Source organism: Mobula hypostoma, chromosome 8 (assembly GCF_963921235.1).
Source record: "Mobula hypostoma chromosome 8, sMobHyp1.1, whole genome shotgun sequence".
NCBI classification, from domain to species: domain Eukaryota; kingdom Metazoa; phylum Chordata; class Chondrichthyes; order Myliobatiformes; family Myliobatidae; genus Mobula; species Mobula hypostoma.
Window position 1 is genome coordinate 132,426,608 of NC_086104.1, and position 21,318 is coordinate 132,447,925.

At 50.5% G+C, this 21,318-nt stretch overlaps 1 protein-coding gene across 4 annotated transcripts in view; it reads left to right on the forward strand.

The window, feature by feature from the left end:
* Nucleotides 1-1,059: 1,059 nt before the first annotated feature.
* Nucleotides 1,060-21,318, forward strand: part of LOC134350972 (pleckstrin homology domain-containing family A member 2-like) — a 125,569-nt gene continuing 105,310 nt past the window's right edge. Inside the window, exon 1 of one of the 4 annotated variants that reach the window (XM_063056910.1) lies at nt 1,060-1,659. The gene's annotated coding sequence lies outside the window, so the exon portion shown is untranslated. Of the gene's footprint in view, nt 1,660-1,736; nt 1,883-18,543; nt 18,919-21,318 lie in introns of those variants that run through there. The other 3 variants (XM_063056907.1, XM_063056909.1, XM_063056908.1) reach the window with 3 other exon arrangements.

The following is a 21,318-nucleotide window of genomic DNA, read 5'->3' on the forward strand; positions in this document are numbered from 1 at the left end:
CGACCTGGCCTTCTTCATTTGGTAAGAATGCATGTTTTCATTCATGTGGCTTGACACAGTGGTTATGGGAACCGAGTTTCCCCTAGCTGGTAGACCCCGGGGTCACAGTCTCAAATAGTAATGGCTTGGCCAATCAGGTCAGAAACTAGAATTTTCTTTCTCACCCACGGGGTGGTTGTTTGGAATTGTTTATTCAGAATAGCTGTAGGCATCCAGTCACTGAATTTGTTCAAGATAAATGTTTTTGAATAATTAATGTAGAAGGGAGACTACCCTGGTGCAGTCGGCAGAGCTGCTGCCTCACCTGGGTTAGATCCTGACCTTTGATGCTGCTGGTGTGGAGTTCTCCTTGTAACCTCGTGGATTTCCCCCGGGTGCTCTGGTTTCCTCCCACACTCCAAAGATGAGTGGGGTCGGTTATGGGAATGGAGTTTCCCTTGGCTGGTAGACCCAAGGATTGCTGTAAATTGCTCCCGGATTGTAGGTGATGGAGTCTAGTGGGGAGCGAAGAGTTTGCAGCGAAGCGGGTAAACGCGATTGATCTGCGAGTCCACAGGCCTCACTTCCCCTTGTGTGGAGATAGCAGTGGAGGGTTACTGGTGCTGGGGCGCAAGTTTCAGAATGGATGCGATTAAACAACAAAGGTGTACAGGTATTAGTGAACTAGATGGGTTAATCATTACTAGTGTGCAGACTTTTTCAAAACTTCCGGTTACGAACTGAATTTAAAATCCCACAGTTGCGAGCATGGGCTTTGAACTCGCGCCCCTGACTGGATAATAAAGTCCCGGTGATTGACCCCCTCACATTGGGTCTCCACTCCGACCCGTTGTGGGGCTGCGCCGACCCGAGCCTCTCCTGGCAGCCAGTTGCTGTAGCGTTGGCACCGCTTTCAGGTTTGAACTCTGCACCCCGGTTCCTGCAAAACACAGGTTGTAAAAACCTCGAGTTCACGTACCAGGCGGTTTCGTTTTGCACGCAAAATGCTAATAAAACGCGGCTGCAAAGTCCCTTTTGCCTTTTAAGGCACAACGCTTACTGAATATCGGCAATCAAGCCGGAATTGCCTGGAATCTGCGAGTACTCTGGGCTCAGTTCTTGAGCTTCAGAAACTTAGCGGGTAAAAGCAGAAGTAACACTATGAAATCTTAAAAAAAAATTCAACAGCTTTTCTTCACCAGGTTACCAATGAGGAAGAAAAGTCCCATCTGTTAGACCGCACCCACTATCAACCCAACCCCTTCAAACTCTGCATGAGATTTGCATTTGTAGACACTCCCTCTTCTAGCCCAGCTGCACAGAAGCTGCCAAAGCTCTGAAATTTTCTTTGCCCATCTTTACTCCCTCGTGCAGTTGCTAAAACCCAAGAGAAAGCAAAATAACCGACCAGTGCTTGCATCTTGAGAGGGAACCGCGTTCGCAAGCACCCCGTTCCTGGTGACTGGCACATCCGGACGGCTGCAGCTGGTTTGATGACAATTGTACTCACGGAAAAAAAAAATCAACCCCTAAAAAAAGAGGCAAGCAAGAAATTCCTTTGAACAGCAGCTCATCGGGGGGGAGAAGTTTGGAATTTTGTGTTTGCAAAGAAGATTCAACTGTGAGCCGAGGCCAGAGCGGCGGGGACTGCGATGTCACTGATTCTTGGCTGCTAGTTGGGTGAGTTTCTGAACGTTGTCTCCTGCACAGGGAGTGACTTAGTGTTCCCAGTGACCTCTTGCCTTAAATGCAACTAAAGCAAAGAGTGCAAAACTCTGCCCGGACCTCGCCCTCGCCCTCGCCACCTTGCATTTTGCCTTCAGGGGGTTTGGTTTTGGCGGCGATGTGCCGAGAGTAAACAGGTTTGGAGCAGTGGGTGCTGGGTTCTGCTGTCGGGTGTATGGTGAGTGGGTGACGCTCAAAACATGTTTGGGTTTGGACCCTGACCTTTATAGCCTAGGGTTTTTGCACAGTTCAGAGTTTCAGCTAGAGGCTGGGGTGGGGACGAGGAAGTCTGGTGTTATCCTTCCGAACTGCAGTCCTCCTCTCACCCGACCTGCTACGTCCACTCTCCGTGACACCCGCCCCTCCACGCCCCACGATCTCCCCCACTCTTCCCCACCCCTCCACGCCCCACGATCTCCCCCACTCTTCCCCACCCCTCCACGCCCCACGATCTCCCCCACTCTTCCCCACCCCTCCACGCCCCACGATCTCCCCCACTCTTCCCCACCCCTCCACGCCCCACGATCTCCTCCACTCTTCCCCACCCCTCCACGCCCCACGATCTCCCCCCTCCACGCCCCACGATCTCCCCCCACTCTTCCCCACCCCTCCACGCCCCACGATCTCCCCCACTCTTCCCCACCCCTCCATGCCCCACGATCTCCCCCTCTTCCCACTCTTCCCCCCACCCCTCCACGCCCCACGATCTCCCCCACTCTTCCCCACCCCTCCACGCCCCACGATCTCCCCCACTCTTCCCCACCCCTCCACGCCCCACGATCTCCCCCACTCTTCCCCACCCCTCCACGCCCCACGATCTCCTCCACTCTTCCCCACCCCTCCACGCCCCACGATCTCCCCCTCTCCACGCCCCACGATCTCCCCCCGCCCCGTCCCCACTCTTCCCCACCCCTCCACGCCCCACGATCTCCCCCACTCTTCCCCACCCCTCCACGCCCCACAATCTCCCCCACTCTTCCCCACTCCTCCACGCCCCACGATCTCCCCCCCACTCTTCCCCACTCCTCCACGCCCCACGATCTCCCCCACTCTTCCCCACCCCTCCATGCCCCACGATCTCCCCCCACTCTTCCCCACCCCTCCACGCCCCACGATCTCCCCCACTCTTCCCCACCCCTCCACGCCCCACGATCTCCCCCACTCTTCCCCACCCCTCCACGCCCCACGATCTCCTCCACTCTTCCCCACCCCTCCACGCCCCACGATCTCCCCCCTCCACGCCCCACGATCTCCCCCCACTCTTCCCCACCCCTCCACGCCCCACGATCTCCCCCACTCTTCCCCACCCCTCCACGCCCCACGATCTCCACTCTTCCCCACCCCTCCACGCCCCACGATCTCCTCCACTCTTCCCCACCCCTCCACGCCCTACGATCTCCCCCCACTCTTCCCCACCCCTCCACGCCCCACAATCTCCCCCACTCTTCCCCACTCCTCCACGCCCCACGATCTCCCCCCACTCTTCCCCACTCCTCCACGCCCCACGATCTCCCCCACTCTTCCCCACCCCTCCATGCCCCACGATCTCCCCCCACTCTTCCCCACCCCTCCATGCCCCATGATCTCCCCCCACTCTTCCCCACCCCTCCACGCCCCACGATCTCCCCCACTATTCCCCACCCCCACTCTTCCCCCCCCCCCACTCTTCTGTATTTTGGGCTGGGTGTAGAGTTATAGAGTCTGTATCAACCCACTTGTGGCTTTGCTGATAATATCTGATATTTTTGCTTTGAGGTGTGACTGGGATTGAGACTGTTTAAGAACAGTAGGACAGTGATGCTACTGGACTAGAAGCCAAGTTCCAGACCGGTGATCTGGAAACTCTGATCTGGAAACATAGTTCAAAACCCACAGGGGAATTTATATTTGAGAAATTGACATCTAGACTTTTTAAGAGGAAATTATTTTCAGTAATAGTAACAATGAAACTATCTGATCCTCTCAATAATGTATTATAATATAGTTTTAAATACACTAAGTTCCTGTACTGTGCTCCAAGGAAGATTGGCAGGGATATGGACATGTGCATGTAGGAGGGATAAGTGTTTCAGTGTTTTTGATTTGCTTTTTAGATGATTTTTTACAACATTGTGGGCTGATTGGCCTGTTCCTGTACTGTATTATTCTATGTTCTATAAAATAGTGTAATACATTTTATTTGCTGTGGAAATTTGCTTTCCCTAACTGATGTGTGACTCCAGGTCCACTGATGAGGTTAACTCTTAACTTCCAACTAAGTTCAAGGACACTTACTGGTGGATAGCAAATGATAGTTCTGCCAGTGCTGTCCACATCCTGTGACTGAATGGGGGAAAAAGCCACGAACACTGCGAAGAATTGATGTCTACTTTGGAATAACCAGCCACAACCCGCCCTGTACAAAAACTTCGCACTGGAATTTGTAGGCAGTGTGCTGTTTGCATCCCAAATAGGTTTTTGCAGGACCCAGAGGTCGCATAGCTGTATAGTGCTGTTCATCTCCCAGGGATGTCCCGCAGTGCTCCTCGGTGGAAAATGCAACTGGCAATCTCCGCACAGTGTCAGACTTTGACAGAAGTCGGCTGTTAGTTAGTTTGCATTTGGCTGCTGTTGCTTCAGGTCTATATGTTACCCAAGACCCTGGGAGAGCCCTGCTTGCCAAGAACTGTTCTGTGGGAGGCTTGTTTATTTGAGAAAATTGAACGGGACCTCTGACAAACCGGTACTCCCTCAGTGCTGCATTGGAGTGACGGGCAGGTTGTTTTTTTTTAAAATTGCAGTTTGTCATAACGTGCTGAGGATGTTGGTCAGACCGCATTTGGAATATGGGGTGAGCAGATTTGTGACCCTTATATCAGAAAGCTTGGAGGGGGTTTGGAGGAGGTTCACGAGAATGAACCTAAGAATGAAAGGGTTAATGTATTTTCGATGGCTTTGCGCCTGTACTTGCTGGAATTTAGAAGACTAAGGGGTGATATCATTGAAACCTATTGAGTATTGCAGAGTGGACATGAAAATGTTTCCTATAATGGGGGATTTTAAAACTATGTATATTATTATAAAAAATCTGCTGTGGGAACACCAATGGCTTTGAGCAGAAAATCCTACAAAAGATGGTCAATAGACAATAGGTGCAGGAGTAGGCCATTCAGCCCTTCGAGCCAGCACTGCCATTCACTGTGATCATGGCTGATCATCCACTATCAGTATCCAGTTCCTGCCTTATCCCCATAACCTTTGATTCCGCTATCTTTAAGAGCTCTATCCATCTCTTTCTTGAAAGCATCCAGAGACTTGGCCTCCACAGCCTTCTGGGGCAGAGCATTCCATATATCCACCACTCTCTGGGTGAAAAAGTTTTTCCTCAACTACGTTCTAAATGGCCTACCCCCAATTCTTAAACTGTGGCCTCTGGTTCTGGACTCACCCTGCAGCATGTCCAATCCCTTAATAATCTTATATGTTTCAATAAGATCCCCTCTCAGCCTTCTAAATTCCAGAGTATACAAACCTAGTTGCTCCAATCTTTCGACATATGACAGTCCCGCCATCCTGGGAATTAACTTTGCGAACCTACGCTGTACTCCCTCAATAGCAAGAATGTCCTTCTTCAAATTTGGAGACCAAAACTGCACACAGTACTCCAGGTGTGGTCTCACCAGGGCCCTGTACAGCTGCAGAAGGACCTCTTTGCTCTTATACTCAATTCCCCTTGTTATGAAGGCCAGCATGCCATTAGCTTTCTTCACTGCCTGCTGTACTTGCATGCTTGCTTTCAGTGACTGATGTACAAGAACACCTAGATCTCGTTGTACTTCTCCTTTTCCTAACTTGACTCCATTTAGATAATAATCTGCCTTCCCGTTCTTACCACCAAAGTGGATAACCTCACATTTATCCACATTAAACTGCATCTGCCCACTCACCCAGCCGGTCCAAGTCACCCAACATCCTCCTCACATTTCACACTGCCACCCAACTTTGTCTCATCGGCAAATTTGCTAATGTTACTTTTAATTCCCTCATCTAAATTATTAATATATATTGTAAACAGCTGCGGTCCCAGCACTGAACCCTGCGGTACCCCACTGGTCACCGCCTGCCATTCCAAAAGGGACCCGTTAATCGCTACTCTTTGTTTCCTGTCAGCCAGCCAATTTTCAATTCAGACCAGTACATCATGAGTAAAGCTCTCCCAGACATTGAGTACACCTGCATGGAACATTGTTGTAGAAAAGTAGTATTCACCAAGAAAGATTCAAACCACCCAGGGCATACTCTTTTCTTGTTGCTGCCATCAGGTAGAAGGTACAAGAGCCTCAGGACTCGCACCACCAGGTTCATGAACAGTTACTACCCCTCAACTATCAGGCTCCTGAACAAAAGGAGAGAACCTCAGTCATTCTATTTCTGGTGTTCCCACAGTCAATGATCTCACTTTAAGGACTCATTATCTTGTTATTTCATGCTCATCTTATTTATTGCTATTTATTTGCATTTGTATGCGCACCATTTGATATTCATTGATCATGTTTACAGTTACTGTTCTATAGGTTTGCTAAGTATGCTAAATGCAGGAAGAAGAATCTCCAGGTTGTATGTGGTGACATGTATGTACTCTGATAATAAATTGTACTGTGAACTTGTGAAAGCAGAGGTTGGTAGGTTCTTGATGAGTAAGGGAATCAAAGGTTACGGGAGAAGGCAGGAGAATGGAGTTGAGAAGGATAAAAAATCAGCCATGATGGAATTGTGGAGTAGACTCGATGGGCCATATGACCTCATTCTGCTCTTGTGTCTTATGATGCTGGAAAAGGGGAAGCAAATGTGTCTCCTATCATCCATCACATGTAAAAATTGCTGGTGAACGCAGCAGGCCAGGCAGCATCTATAGGAAGAGGTACAGTCGACATTTCAGGCCAAGACCCTTCGTCAGGACTAACTGAAGGAAGAGTTAGTAAGAGATTTGAGAGTGGGAGGGGGAGATCCGAAATGATAGGAGAAGATAGGTGGGGGAGGGATGAAACTAACAGCTATTCCCATTCTGATGTCTATCCACGGCCTCCTCTATGTCAAGATGAAGCCACACTCAGGCTGGAGGAACAACACCTTATATTCCATCTGGATAGCCTCCAACTTGATGGCATGAACATTGACTTCTCAAACTTCCGTTAATGCCCCACCTCCCCTTGTACCCCATCCGTTATTTATTTTTTTTCCTTTTCTCTCTCTCCTTTTTCTCCCTCTGTCCCTCTCACTATACTCCTTGTCCATCCTCTGGGCTTCCTGCCTCCCCCTTTCTTTCTCCCTAGACCTCCTGTCCCATGATCTCATATCCCTTTTGCCAATCACTTGTCCAACTCTTGGCTCCATCCCTCCCCCTCCTGTCTTCTCTTAGCATTTCGGATCTCCCCCTCCCTCTCCCACTTTCAAATCTCTTACTATCGCTTCTTTCAGTTAGTCCTGACGAAGGATCTCGGCCTGAAACGTTGACTGTACCTCTTCCTAGAGATGCTGGCCTGCTGCGTTCACCAGCAACTTTTATGTGCGTTGCTTGAAATTCCAGCATCCGCAGATTTCCTCGTGTTTGCACTCCTATCATCGATCTTCATTTTCCAAAGGCTGCTGTCTACACACAGTTATGATTAATAATGTTCCTTGGGCCAGTCTTGATGTATTCAAATCCATGACGGCGTGCACACACCCCTGATATACCTAAGATGTTAGCTAGACGGAGCTCAGGAGTACATGAATTGATTACGTGATTTGTTGAGTTTGTGGAGGCGAGGGGGTGGTATTGGCATTATGTTAGGAGATGGTTATCATAATTTGCCCAAGATTGTGTCTGGTCTGCTTTCTATCTTTCCCCTGGGTGTTAACGGTTAAAACATCTGCAACTGAAAAGCAACCTTCTCACCATAACCTTTCCCCTCTTTTTGATTCTGTTAGTGGTCCCTTGTTGCTCCTCCTCCTCCCGTCTGCCTAACCAACCTTGCAACATTATCAGCTTGAAATCTGTGTATTGCTAGGCACTTTCAGTCTTGGCCTCACCACCTGGCTCAAGGATAACTTCCACCCTGCTGTTACCAGACTCTTAAACAAACCTCTTCGACGATAATGATCTCCCAAACTGCCTTGCCTACCTGCTCTGCACTCTCTGCCTCTACAAGAATGCTGCAGGAACTTTGCAAGTCAGGTGTGTGAGGAGGGGGAGTAAATGATTGACGTTTCGGACTGAGACCCTTCATCAGGACTGGAAAGGTAGGGGGCAGAAGTCGGTATAAGAAGGTGGGGCAAGGGGAAGGAGTACAGGATGGCAGGTGACAGGTGAGACCAGGTGAGGGGGAAGGTGGGTGGGGGAGAGGAACTGCTATGAGAAACTAGGAATCAGGAACAGCTTCTTCCCCTCTGCCATCGGATTTCAAAATGGACATTGAACCCATAAACACTATCTCTCTACTTTTTTATTTCTATTTTTGCACTAATTTAATTTAACTAGATTTAACTAGTATGTGTGTGTATGTATGCATATATGTGTGTGTGTGTGTGTGTGTATATATATATATATGTGTGTGTATGTAATTATTTATTTTACTGTAAGTCATATTTTTTTCCAATTATTATGTATTGCATTGTACTGCTGCCTCAAAGACAGCAAATTTCACGACATATGCTAGTGATAGCAAACCTGAAAAGGGCTGTCGAAGAGGGAATCTGATAGGAGAGGGCAGTGGACCATGGAATAAAGGGGAGGAGTAGGGTAACCAGAGGGAGGTAATGGGCAGTGAGGAGAAGGGAGAGGGGCGAGAGGGTATCTAGAATGGGAAATGGAAGAAAAACGAGAAGGGGTGGGGGTAAGCACCAGATAGTCCTGCCTTCATCTTGTTTTCATTTTCTACTACCTCGAGGTACTAGACGACCGGATGGCATGGAAACAATTTTTTTGCTGTGTTGTGATCATGTGAGAGCAGTAACTCTGGGGGGGGGGAGGGGGGCGCGAGGGGTTACAAGAATTGTAATGGTATCCAACCGCCTCCCAGCCTTGATGATCTGATTCCTCCCTCGGGAGTGCGAACCAGAGTGGGGAATGAGGCTTTATTGTGCACGTGTGCTCTTTGCAGTCGGTGTCCGGGTGGTGGGGGGGTGGGGTCACAAATGGAGCCCAGCAGCGAGTGGTCATCCGGCGGGGGGGGGGGGGATGCTCTGCGTTCCAAAGCGGGTCAGGGGTTGTGAGACTGCGCTCAGCGTCACTCCGATGCCCGGTGATGGCTGCTGCAGTCTGGGTGCGTGTCTCGCACTCTTTCCACAGTTTGTCTGGGTTGTGTTGGTACGAGGACGAAGGTCCCATCCAACACCCCAACTACCCCCCCCCCACCACCCCTCATGCATAGCCCGCCCCCGAAGTTGTGTGAGCAGCGGCCCGGGATGCAGTCTCGCAGTTCACGGGTCTGACGCTGCCGATTATGTCGGGGTGTGAAATCCCTGCAGCAATGTGCTGAAGGAGAACAGGGGTCTCTCAGCACTCCCCCCTTCAATCATGTCACCGTTGCTTGTGGGACCTCACTGTGCAACATCAGCTCTGGAATTGCCAACGAGTGAAAATTATGTTGAGCCACACTCCAATGCCGGAGGAGCTCAGCCGGAGGGGCTCGGGCGGCAGGTGTGGAAGGGAAATGGCCGTCAGTTCTTCGGCTTGACACCCTTCCCCAGTTCTGATGAAACTCCAGTCCTGTGTTGCATCTGTAGGGGAGATGAAGGTTGAGCTGCTCTTGTCCCAGTTGGGCAATGAACGCAAACTGTCCCTCGTCAGTGACCACCGATCAGTGACCCTGCCCTGTGTCGCCCACTGAAGGAATGCTCCTTGCTTGGCATAGGCAGGACTTGCATTTGTGTAGCACCTTTCACCTCTGGGGAGCTGTGTAGCCAGTGCAGTAGGTGGTGAAAGGGATCAGTGTCGCCTGCACACTTGGTGGTCTTGCATTCGTTCCTCGCTCCCTTCTGGGGATGAGATTCAGCCTTGCCCTTGAATCATGGAAGGACCTTGCATCAGAACATTCCTTCGGGCTGGGAATTTTAGAAAGTCGGTGGGGAGGGAGGGAAGAGGGAGAATAGTGAATATTGAATCAGGTTGTGTTGCATCCTCACCATTCCAGTGACCTGAGGTCAATCCTGACCTCCAGTGCTTTGTGTGAGATTTGCTGCACACTCTGTCTGTGGCTACCCCCCCACCAGTGCCGCAAGACGTGGGCGGGTGGGGGAATTGGTCGAGAGCTGCAGGAGAACCTTAGTGGGTCAGACAGCAATGGACAATCAAAATTTCAGGTTGAGACACTTCACCTAGAGTTTTCCAGTATTGTCAGTGAAGAAGAAGAAAGACCTTAACTGCAAGTGGAGTCGTTGGGACGCCATCATGATGACTTTTTCTTTTTAGCAGGCTTTCTTATTTTTACGAGGCCGAGTTGCTAGCTCAACGCTCAACCCAGCACAGGTGGAAAGTGTGCAAGGGAGCCAGCTGGATTCGAACTCGGGAGCCTTCGCTCCGAAGTCCGGCGCTAATGCCACTACGCCACCAGCCGGCAACATATTGTCAGTGATTGCTGTAAATTGCCAGATCTGTAGATGACTGGTAGGTGAATCAGGCGTTGTAGACAGGGTTGCGAGAGAGAAGCTGTTATAGGAGATTAGTGGAGAAGGTTGATGTTTGGATTGCTCTGAGAGCTATAATAGACTCAATGGGCTGAATGGCCTCCTTGGGGCTTTAGGGGTTTAGGATGAGAAATTTCGAAGGTTCCTTACAATGGGTAGTAAAACTTTAACTGCTCGAGTGCCAGGTCTTGTGGAACCTCAGCGTCAAATGCAAAGAACTGTAGATGCTGGAAATATTCAGCATGTCAGGCAGCATCTGTGGGTTGTTAGCATTCCCTGGTCTGACCTGCTGAGCTTTTCCTGTTGTTTTGGACATTAGTGAGACTGGGTAGAAAGTGGGCAGCAGGTGGTGGAGCAGGTTCAATGGGCCCAATTATCTCTACCTTACCTCCCCCCCCACCCCATCCGTACAGAGGAGTGTGAATTACTGTACACGCTCCAATTGAAATGGGACTTTTCTGCACCTCACCGACACTGCCTGTGTCCTTTCCCAAGGGACCGGGTCTGACTTGGGAGGGTGCTCTGCTGTCCTGGGCTGCTCTGGGCGCTGTGTGGTACCGTGGAGGCTCCTGGCGCGGCTACATTCTAGCCTGGCAGAGGAGATCTTGCCTGGGCAAGCTTCTGCCAGATGACGTTAGAACCGATCGATAGGCTGAAATGTCTTATTATTTGCAACACTACAGCATTTAGTGATCTGGCCTGGTGCAGTGTTTACATGTAATTAAGTTAATGTTTTGGGCGATGTTGAACTGAAAGGCTAGGACTTGTCCCGAGTGTGAAACAGCAACACAGATTTGTCTCTGTTACTGGGCGATCGTTTTCTCTCCTGCTAGCCTCTCGTAGGAATATATTTGGAAGTCTGAAAACCACAAAGGAAAGCAGCTAAGATTCTGAAAATGTTGGGACATCCGTAGCAGGTTGAGCAGTGTAACAGATATGTCATCCCTTCCACAGATGCTGTCTGGGTGTTTGTAGCCTTTTCCATTTTCATTATGGGAGTATGACATTTATTCCTCACATACCTTTCCCTTTTGTATGTTTCAAGCTCTGTGGAAGATCATTTCTTTCCAATTAAAATTAGATATTGTGATATTGGGTTATTATTGTCACCTGTACTAAGGTACAGTGAAGTTTTTGCTTGGCTGAATTTCGCACACATTATTCTATATATAAGTAGGTTGAGGCAGTGAAAGGAAAAGAAAATGCAGAGTATTGTTACAGTTACAGGGGAAAGTGCAGTGAAGGTGCACAAATAAAATGCCAGGGCCTCAATGAGATAGATCGGGAGATCGGGTATTCGCCTCCCAGTGTAGGAGAAGTCGTTTCGAGATTCTGATACCGGTGAGACAGCAGCTGTCCTTGAGCCTGGCGGCATGTGCTTTCAAACTTTTGTATCCTCTGCCTCGGTGGGAGAGAGGAGGAGAAAGAATGTCTGGGGTGTGGGTGGTGTCCATGATTAGTTGGCTGCTTTCCTGATGCAGTGGGAATTGTAGCTGACGTCAATGGAGGAGGTGGGGGCTGGTTTGCCTGATGAACTGGACTGTGTCCACGGTTCTCTGCCCTTCCTTGCGGCCTGGGGCAAAGCTGTTGCCACACCAAGCTGAACTTTGGGTATTTTTAATAGCTGTGATTACGGACGCGCTCAGTCAGTTGCAAAGTCTCTTGGATTTTGTAATGCGAGGAAAGTTTATTTATTTATTGAGCTAGAGCACAGAATAAGCAGTTCTGGCCCTTCTAGCCATGCTTCCCAGCAAACCCCCCCCCCAATTTAATCCTAGCCTAATCACCATGACTAATTAACCTACCAAACGGTACATCTTCAGTCTGTGGCAGGAAACCAGAGCACCTGGAGGAAGCCCCATGTGATCAGGAGGAGAGTGTACAAACTCCTTAAAGGCGGCAGTGGGATTTGTGGGTTTGGAATGAGAGACGAAATGCCCTGTTCTTGCCTCATCAGGTGATTTTATTCTGGGTGTCGCTGCTGGGCCTTTTCACAATTCGTCAGTCTCTGAGTTGCACAGCAAAGAAACAGGTCTCTTCACCCACCTAGTGGCCAGCCATCACCAGCTCATCTGACCCAATTATACATCAATCCCATTTTGTTCTCTGCGCATCCCCATCAACTCCCCGGCAGATTCCACCTCTCACCCACCCAGCAGGACAACTTACAGTGGTCACCTCACCCACTGACTTGCCACCTCTTCGAGAATGTGTGGGAGGAAACCGGAGCACCGAGGGAAGCCCACGCAGTCTCAGGGACGTTGTGAATTCAACATTCAGCCAAGGCCCAAGGCCGGGAATGAACCCAGGTTTCTGGAGCTGTGCTTGTTCAATTGTCTGTCTGTCTAGGTACCATATCCGAGGCGGACGTTGATGACCATGGTTTTCCATACAGATCTATCCCTTGTTTTTTGGATGACTTCCAGTTCCTCGATCTGTAGCCACCTGGCTAGGCTTTGATGTACCTCTGGAGGTCTTCCTCTAGGTTTGCTCCCCTCTATCTTCCCAGAGAATATGACTTTTTCTAGTTCATCTTTCCGCATGGTGTGTCCTCGGAATCTGAATTGTCTTTCTCTTATTGTTGGTATGAGTGATCTAACTGGTTGGGCACTTCTGAGAACTTCTTTATTTGATGTGTGTGTGATATTTTTAACATTCTCCTGTAGAACCATAATTCAGCTGCCTCTAGTCTCTTTTCCGTTGTGCTGCGGAAATGGTCCAGCATTCACTTCCATAAGTCAGGATAGAATAAATGTAGCACTGCAGTATTCTGTTTTTAGTGTACGTGCTCATCTTTCTGTCTGTTAATATAGTCTTCATTTTTTTGGAAAGCTTCTTTCGCCATTGCTATTCTGTATTTGATATCTGTGTCGCACCTGCCATCACTTGTTATTAGGCTGCCAAGATATCTGAATTTGTTGACTTGTTTGATGTTTGTATTTCCGATCTTTCGATCACACATTGTGGGATGTTTGTCTTTTTGGAGATGACCATACTTTCTGTCATCTTGGTGTTGATGGGTTCAATTACCAGGCTCAAAGAGGAGTTGGAGCACAATCAGACTATGAATGGCATCACATCCAATGTGGAAGTCCTCACCGTAGGCTAGTGATATCTTTAAGTGGTCTTTGCCTGGCTGCCCAATAACAAACAGTGTGAGCAACACAGCTGCATAATCCACTGTCCTCTTGCCCTCCCTCGTGCTGCTCTGGACAGCGTTGTTAGGGTGATGACAACTTGTGGTCTCTGATGGGGTCAGTTATTTAGGCTAGGTTCTGTATTGCACTGAAGCAGTAAGGAGAGACGGGAGGAACTCTGGTGGGTTGAGTGGCAACTGCAGTAGAAGTTGTTGACATTTTGGGTCAAAATGCCTTTTTCTCAGTGCTACCATCAGGCAAGAGGTATAGAAACCTTGGGTCCCACACCATTAGGCTCAGGAACAATTATTACCTCATCGAGGGATCAGAATTGGAAAGGGTGAGCAGTTTCAGGTTCCTGGGTGTCAACGTATCCGGGCATCTTTCCTGGTCCCAACATATTGCTACAATTACAAAGAAGGCACGACGATGACAATACTTTATTGAGAGGTTTGAGGAGAATTAGTAGGCCACCAAAGACAACAATGCCTTTTTTTTGAGGAGAATTGGTAAGCCACGAAAGATGCTTGCAAATTTCTGCCAGTGTACTGTGGAGAGCATTCTAAGTGGTTGCATTACCATCTGGTATTTGGTTGGGGGTGGGGGGAGTCTCCTGTACAACATTGGAAAAAGCTGCAGGGATTTGTAAACTTAGCCAACTCCATCATGGGCTCTAGCCTCCCCAGCGTTCAGGACTCCTTCAAAAGGCGGCATCTGTCATTAAGGACCCCCATCACCCAGGACGTGCCCCCTTCCCATTGCTACCATCAAGGAGGAGGTACAGGAGCCTGAATACACTGACTTAGTGTTGTAGGAACTGCTCATTCCTCTCTGCGGTCAGATTTCTGAATGGACAATGAACCCATGAGCACTACTTCAGTACTTTTTCCTGTCTTTTTACACTATTTAGTTTTTATATATATTTATAATTTTTTATTTTAAAATCAAATCAGTGTGGATGGAGAATTAGTGACAGGCAGCTGAAGTTCAGGGAGGAAGGTTTTCTGCAAAGTTGTCACTCAAGCGTTAGTCAGTTTCCCCAAAGTAGATGTATTCGTACTAGGAACTTGATTCCATACATGGGAGTGAGAAACTTGGCCCACTTCCATTTCGTTGGTTGCTGTGGTGTTGTCAGTCAACAGTTGAACCAGTGAAGGTGAAGTTTGTGAGATTGTTAAGACCAACTGCCTGGGGAAGGAAATCTGCCCAATGATGCCAAGGGTGACTCCAGTTCCCGATGGGCGCTTGTTCTTGCGTGAAGAAATGTGTATGCAATGGCATTGAATGTCTCGTGCCTTCCCGGCTGGATGATATCTGTTAGAGATGTTGGTTCTGAGAAGAGCTGTGGGGGAGAAGGGCCCGTGCGTGGCCATCAATGTGACTCCCTCCTGCCTGATGCTTGTCCATTGGCGTCCAACGCCTCGCTACGCTGGACAGCCTCGGAAATCCAGCTTCACATTCTCTTTACTTTTGTTGTCCTATACACAAGTGTGCAACAAAATTTCTTGATTGTATGAAGCTCAGTTTAGTTGCTAACAATAAATACAGTGAACAGTGCAAGGAACACTGAAAAAAGAAATGCTTAAGTGATGACAAGGGAAGAGGTGGAATTATGTGTTCGCATCCACTGGGAAGGGATGAAATGGAGCGATGAGTTCAGAAATCTGACGGCGGTGGGGGAGACACCATTCTTGAATCTGGTTGCAGTTCTGGTGGCCAGCACTGGTTAAAGGTAGAGCCCCTGCTCGAGCCAGTTGTGGCCCTCTGTTCTAGAACATCAGGCATGGGGAAGAGGGATAACAGAGAGGCTGAGTTTCTGCAAGGGTGTGAGGAGGTTGGCTTGGATCTCGGGCAGGTTTGGCCCAGTGTGGAGAGCTTCCTGCTCAACCAACACCCCCACCCACCCCCTTTCCCACCGGAGCAGAGCAATCTGGCTGTGTTGTTTGGGGGGAGGGGTGGTGGGAGAGACCAGGCCCATGAGGAGAGTCTTCCCCTCTCGCCTCCAGGCAGAGAAACCAGGCTGAGGTTTGGGGGAGAGATCATGCCTCGTGAGGAGAGCCTTGCTCCATCCCAGGGTAGACAGACCAGGCCAGTGGTCAAGGGGAGAGAACAGCTCCAACCCCCCACCCCTTGCTGGATACAGAGATGGAGCCAGTGAGGAGATCCTCCATATCCCTCCCCCAACACCTCCCTGAGGTGGAGAGACCAGGGTGAAGGTTGATTTGGATGGGGGGTGTGGTGGAGCGGAGGGAAGAGGGACCGGGTCTAGAATGGAGAAACTGGTCCAGTGCAGGAAATGGCTTCTTGATCAAGAGATAGAAATTGAAAGGCCATCATTTTAGAGTCAGAGAAGTACAGCATGGAAGCAGGCCTTTCAGCCCATCTAGTCCATGCCAAAACCATTTTAAACTGCCTACTCCTTTTGACTTGCACTGGACCATAGCCCTCCGTACCCCTAACATAGATGTACCTATCCAAACTTCTCTTAAAAGTTGAAATCGAGCTCGCATGCACCACTTGTGCTGGCAGCTCATTCCACACTGTCATGACCCTTCATGTTCCCCTTAAACCTTTCACCTTTCACCCTTAACCCATGACCTCTGGTTATAGTCCCTCCCAACCTCAGCGGAAAAAGCCTGCTTGCATTAACCCTATCTATATCCCTCAAACTCTTGTATACCTCTATCAGATTTCCTCTCAGTCTTATACATTCTAAGGAGTAAAGTCCTAACCCTTTCAATCTTACAGCTCAGGTTCTCCAGTCCAAGCAACATCTTGTAAATTTTCTCTCTACTCTTTCAGTCTGATTTACGTCTTTCCTACAGGGAGGTGGCCAAAGCTGCACATGATACTCCAAATTGGGCCTCGTCAACATCTTGTATAACTTCATAATAACATTCCATCTCTTGCACTCAATACACTGATTTATGAAGGCCAATGTGCTAAAAACTTTCTTTATGACCCTATCTGCCTGTGGCGCCACCTTCAGCGAATTATAGACTTGTATTCCCAGATCCTTTTGTTCTACCACACTCCTCAGTGCCCTGCCGTTCTCTATGTAACACCTTGCACTTGTCTGCAATAAATTCCATTTGCCATTTTTCCAGCTGATGCAGAACCCTCTGCAAACCATGATGGCCTTCCTTGCTGTCCTCTACACCCACAATCTTGGTATCAGCCGTGAATTTGCTGATCCAGTTAACCAGGTTATCATCCAGGTCGTAGATATAGATGACAAACAATGAAGGACCACTTGGAATGGTATAGCTTGAAAATGCTGAGAGGTGATGGTAGGGAAGATGGGAAGAAGGTGTCTGTTGCAGCTGAAGTCCCTAGAATAAGATAAGGCAGATGTTCACGCCAAGGATGCACATCTGGTGGAGGTTGTCCTGGGGTTTCTGAGGCAACCCGTCCTCCTGCATTGGTGATTGAGATGGAGACGACTGTGATATTTGAGGTGGGGTTGGAACCAAAGCCTGCGGCGTGCCTGGAATGTCACTTTCCAGAATGGAAGCAGTCTCCTTGTTGTGACTTGGGCTTGTGCACACCTGCAAAAGTGAGACTGTGGAGCAGGAAACAGGCTGCCTGGCTCTCCAGAGACCCGCTGCTTGATAAAGAAGTGCTGCAGGAGACAAGATTCCTGTTACCCGGGTGGCCTCGGTGATAACTGACTCTTCTCCCACAACACAAAGGGCTTTTCACCTTTCACCCTTAACCTATGACCTCTGGTTGCAGTCCCAGCAACTGCTGGAGACCAGGGGCTAACTCAAAGACCTGTGTGGAGGTGTATTTCCCGATTCAACCTCTCCTGAATGTAAGATTTATCGTTTTTTGTCTAGACAGTAGACAAATCCTAGGTCCGCAATATAGTTGCTCCCTCTCTCTTTCTCACCCTTGCCTGGCGGCCCCCCCCCACCTTAACCCTTACCCTCGGCCCCCCCCACCTTAACCCTTACCCTCGCTGGCCCCCCCCCACCTTAACCCTTACCCTCGCCGGCCCCCCCCACCTTAACCCTTACCCTCGCCGCCCCCCCCACCTTAACCCTTACCCTCGCCGCCCCCCCCACCTTAACCCTTACCCTCGCTGGCCCCCCCCACCTTAACCCTTACCCTCGCCGGCCCCCCCCCACCTTAACCCTTACCCTCGCCGGCCCCCCCCACCTTAACCCTTACCCTCGCCGGCCCCCCCCCACCTTAACCCTTACCCTCGCCGGCCCCCCCCACCTTAACCCTTACCCTCGCCGGCCCCCCCCACCTTAACCCTTACCTTCGCCCGCCCCCCCCACCTTAACCCTTACCTTCGCCCGCCCCCCCACCTTAACCCTTACCTTCGCCCGCCCCCCCCACCTTAACCCTTACCTTCGCTCGCCCTCCCCACCTTAACCCTTACCCTCGCCCGGCGTCTCCCCCCCCCCCACCTTAACCATTACCCTTGCCCGGTGTTCCCCCCCCGCCCCATCTTAACCCTTACCCTTGTCCGGCATCCCCCCCCCACCTTAACCTTTACCCTCACCTGGCATGAACCCCCCTACCTTAACCCTTGCCTGGCATGCACCCCTCCACCTTGGCCCTCACCCAGCGTGCCCCCTCCACCTTAGCACTCGCCCAGCACCCCTGCCCTCCACTTTGACCCTTGCCTGGGGCCCCCCCACCTTAACCTTCGGTTGGCACCCTCTTTGTTCTCTGTCTCTGTGCTTTTCCTTCGCCCTCTCTCCGCAGGGCTTTCCCTCTATCTGCCTGTGGCTGCTGCCCCCTTCTGCAGAGTGTGGTCGTTGCTCAGCCACCCTGAGGACCTTTTGACATTAACCCTGCCCCACTGAGCCCCGTTCTGGGTGGGAGGCCCAGCTCTCAGTGGAGCAGGATCCCCGTGCTGGGTTTCTGCAGGCTCGCTTCACTGGACCGAGCGAGTTTGCGGTGCATCACAAGACCCGCCATAGCGACTTCCGCTTCTTGTGAAACTTGCCTACCCGGCCGGTGCTCAGAGAGGGACTGATCTGACGGGGAAGTCCCATTATCACCGCCCTCTCAGCTGTCCCTCTGCCCTTCCTCCTGCTTCCTCCTTTGTCATGTGCACCTGCAGTCGGGCCGTCAGTCAGCTGGGTGCTCTGCGGGGACTAAGTGCAGAAGGCAGCTGGGCTGTGGCTCCAGCTCCCGGCAGCCTGACTTTTAAACTGAGCTCTAGGCTGTGTGCTCCGGCCTCCCCAGCGGATCCTGTGCCCTGCGTCACCCTGTGGTATCTCGGCGCTAGTGGTGTGCGCGGAGCTCACTGACCTGTTGAGCCCCGTCCTGCTGTCAGCTGAGAGAGTGCCATTCTGTCACAAGTGCTTCGCTCTGACACAGTGATAAACTGACCCCTCTGCGTTCCAGGGTGTTGCAGAAGCAACCTCCAGCAAGCCTGTACAGAGACCGCGAATGTTTGGGCAGAGCCGAGGTAAGTTTTGCTTAATCACTGGCTTGTGTGTCCGCTTGGGGTCAGTTCACTCTGGTGAATCCTCCCCAAGACTTGTGTCTTGAGGCTGGGTTTCCAACAGAGGGACTGAAGGCCAACATTGTCAAAATACTTTACTCACTTTTTAAAATGTTTAAGGCCCTGTGTGTGAGTGGTGGGGGGGGGGCGTGGTGTGGGAGGTGAATACACCTCATTGTTCGACTGGATATTTGAGGGCCTCCGCATTCTCTCCCTGGCGCAGTAATGCGGTGAGGGTTCAGTAGGTGATAGGTGAGGAGGCAGGGGCAGTAATTCATGCACTCAGGCCGAAGCCCTGCTACTGGTGCTAACCAGTGCTAAAGGCTCTGCGGCCTCACTGCTCCTTGGGCCTAGTTGTTGTCGCCCCTCGAGCTCAGCCTGCCCCCAAGGTCTTCCTTTTCCTGCCCCACAGACCTTCCTGTCTGTCAGAAACTGCCCTTCCCCCGTGCCCCCCTCCCTATACTTATCCCCTTCCCCGTGTTGCTCTGCCCCTACTCCTGCCCCAGCTCCAACTGCCCTTGCCCCTGGCTACTTTGGATCGCTGGGAACTCCTGGTTTGACCTAGAGACTCCCCTAATCCTACCGTGTCGCGGGTATGTACACCTGCCGTGACCGCTGGGCCGCCAGCATTGCAGCCTCTGGCCTTGAGCCAGATGAGGACAGCAGTGTGTTAACCAGGGTCACTGGTTTACCTTTGTGGGGAAATGGCCGCTGTTGGGATGTCTCTCACATTGGAGAACTGATGGTGGTGGTTTGAACTGGGACTGGACAGTGTGGAGTATGCCCCTGTCAGGGTGTGTTATGAGTTTACACCACATGCAGCGATGGAGCACAGCGAACCAGGTTCCCAGTAAAACACGTGTTGTCCCGTAGACCCAACATGCTGATTTTAGAGCCCTTATCTCCCTCAAAGTTGAGCTCTGCAAATTGGGACAGGCTTTGCTGGTTTTTGAATCATTTCACAAGGCAACTACAGTATGGTCAAGAAATGGTTAAACTGAGAGTAAGTTTGTGCCGGGGTTTAATAGGCTACAAGCGATGATTAAGGGTTTCCTCGACTTGTCTTGCATCTTTCCTGGGTATTTAAGATTGAATGCAATAACATGAGAGTGATAGGCCAGAAGCCTGAGCCTCAATTTTGCTGCTTTCCTGAAGGGCAGGAACACTGTCCGTACGGGTCATTATAATCCTGCTCTCTGTGGAGGGAAGAACCCTGTAGGGAATCTAGAGGTACCGGTGTGTGCCTATAAGGCTGCCTGGTGATACCTGTCCTGGTTAAGTGTGCTGCTGACTATTACAGGCCTGTTACTGTGGCAACAGAGTTGGAGGGAGAGAGTAGGGGAATTGCTCCAGATGGGATCACTGCAGGAAGAGTGGATCCAAATCTTCAACTCCACTTGGCCCCACCTCCCCCTCATACCCCATCTGTTACTTATTTTTATGCACACATTCTTTCTCTCACTCTCCTTTTTCTCCCTCTGTCCCTCTGAATATACCTCTTGCCCATCCTCTGGGTCCCCCCCCCCCATCTTTCTTCCCGGACCTCCTGTCCCATGATCCTCTCGTATCCCCTTTTGCCTATCACCTGTCCAGCTCTTGGCTCTATCCCTCCCCCTCCTGTCTTCTCCTATCATTTTGCATCTCCCCCTCCCCCTCCAACTTTCAAATCCCTTACTCACTCTTCCTTCAGTTAGTCCTGACGAAGGGTCTTGGCCTGAAACGGCGACTGCACCTCTTCCTAGAGATGCTGCCTGGCCTGCTGCGTTCACCAGCAACTTTGATGTGTGTTGCTTGAATTTCCGGCATCTGCAGAACTCCTGTTGTTTGCGTTTAAACTCCACTTGGTATTGGTTTCATGTACAAGTTTAGGTTTAATTCAACTGTACGTTAATGCTCATGGATACAGCCAAACAAAACAGCGTTCCTCTGGGGCCAAGGGCAGAACACAACACCAACAGTCACACGCAGAGCAAGGCACATATAGTTATGCTAGCAGTAAACATACAGTCACAAAAAGCATTATAATCTAACCCAAGTCCTCGGTGTCATGTTCAGTAGCTTGATGGTGCCTGGGATGTTGTCAGCAGGAAGTCCGCAGCGGTCCAATTGTCACGCGCTAGCGCAGCTGCAGATGAACGCAATCCAGCTGCTCTTCTACCAAGCGAATGTTGGAGAGCAACACCAACAGGACGGCCAGTCCTCTACCCAGCATGCCTGCTGCGCCACCCTGCCACTGGAGTCTCCTCCCCTGGGTGTCTGTGACAGGCGACCCATGAAACGAGGGCCTGGGTCTGTGGGCTACAACCAAGGCTGCTCAGTTCCCCGGCTGTCGGTCGCACCAGTGAACCAGGCCTGCAGCATTCT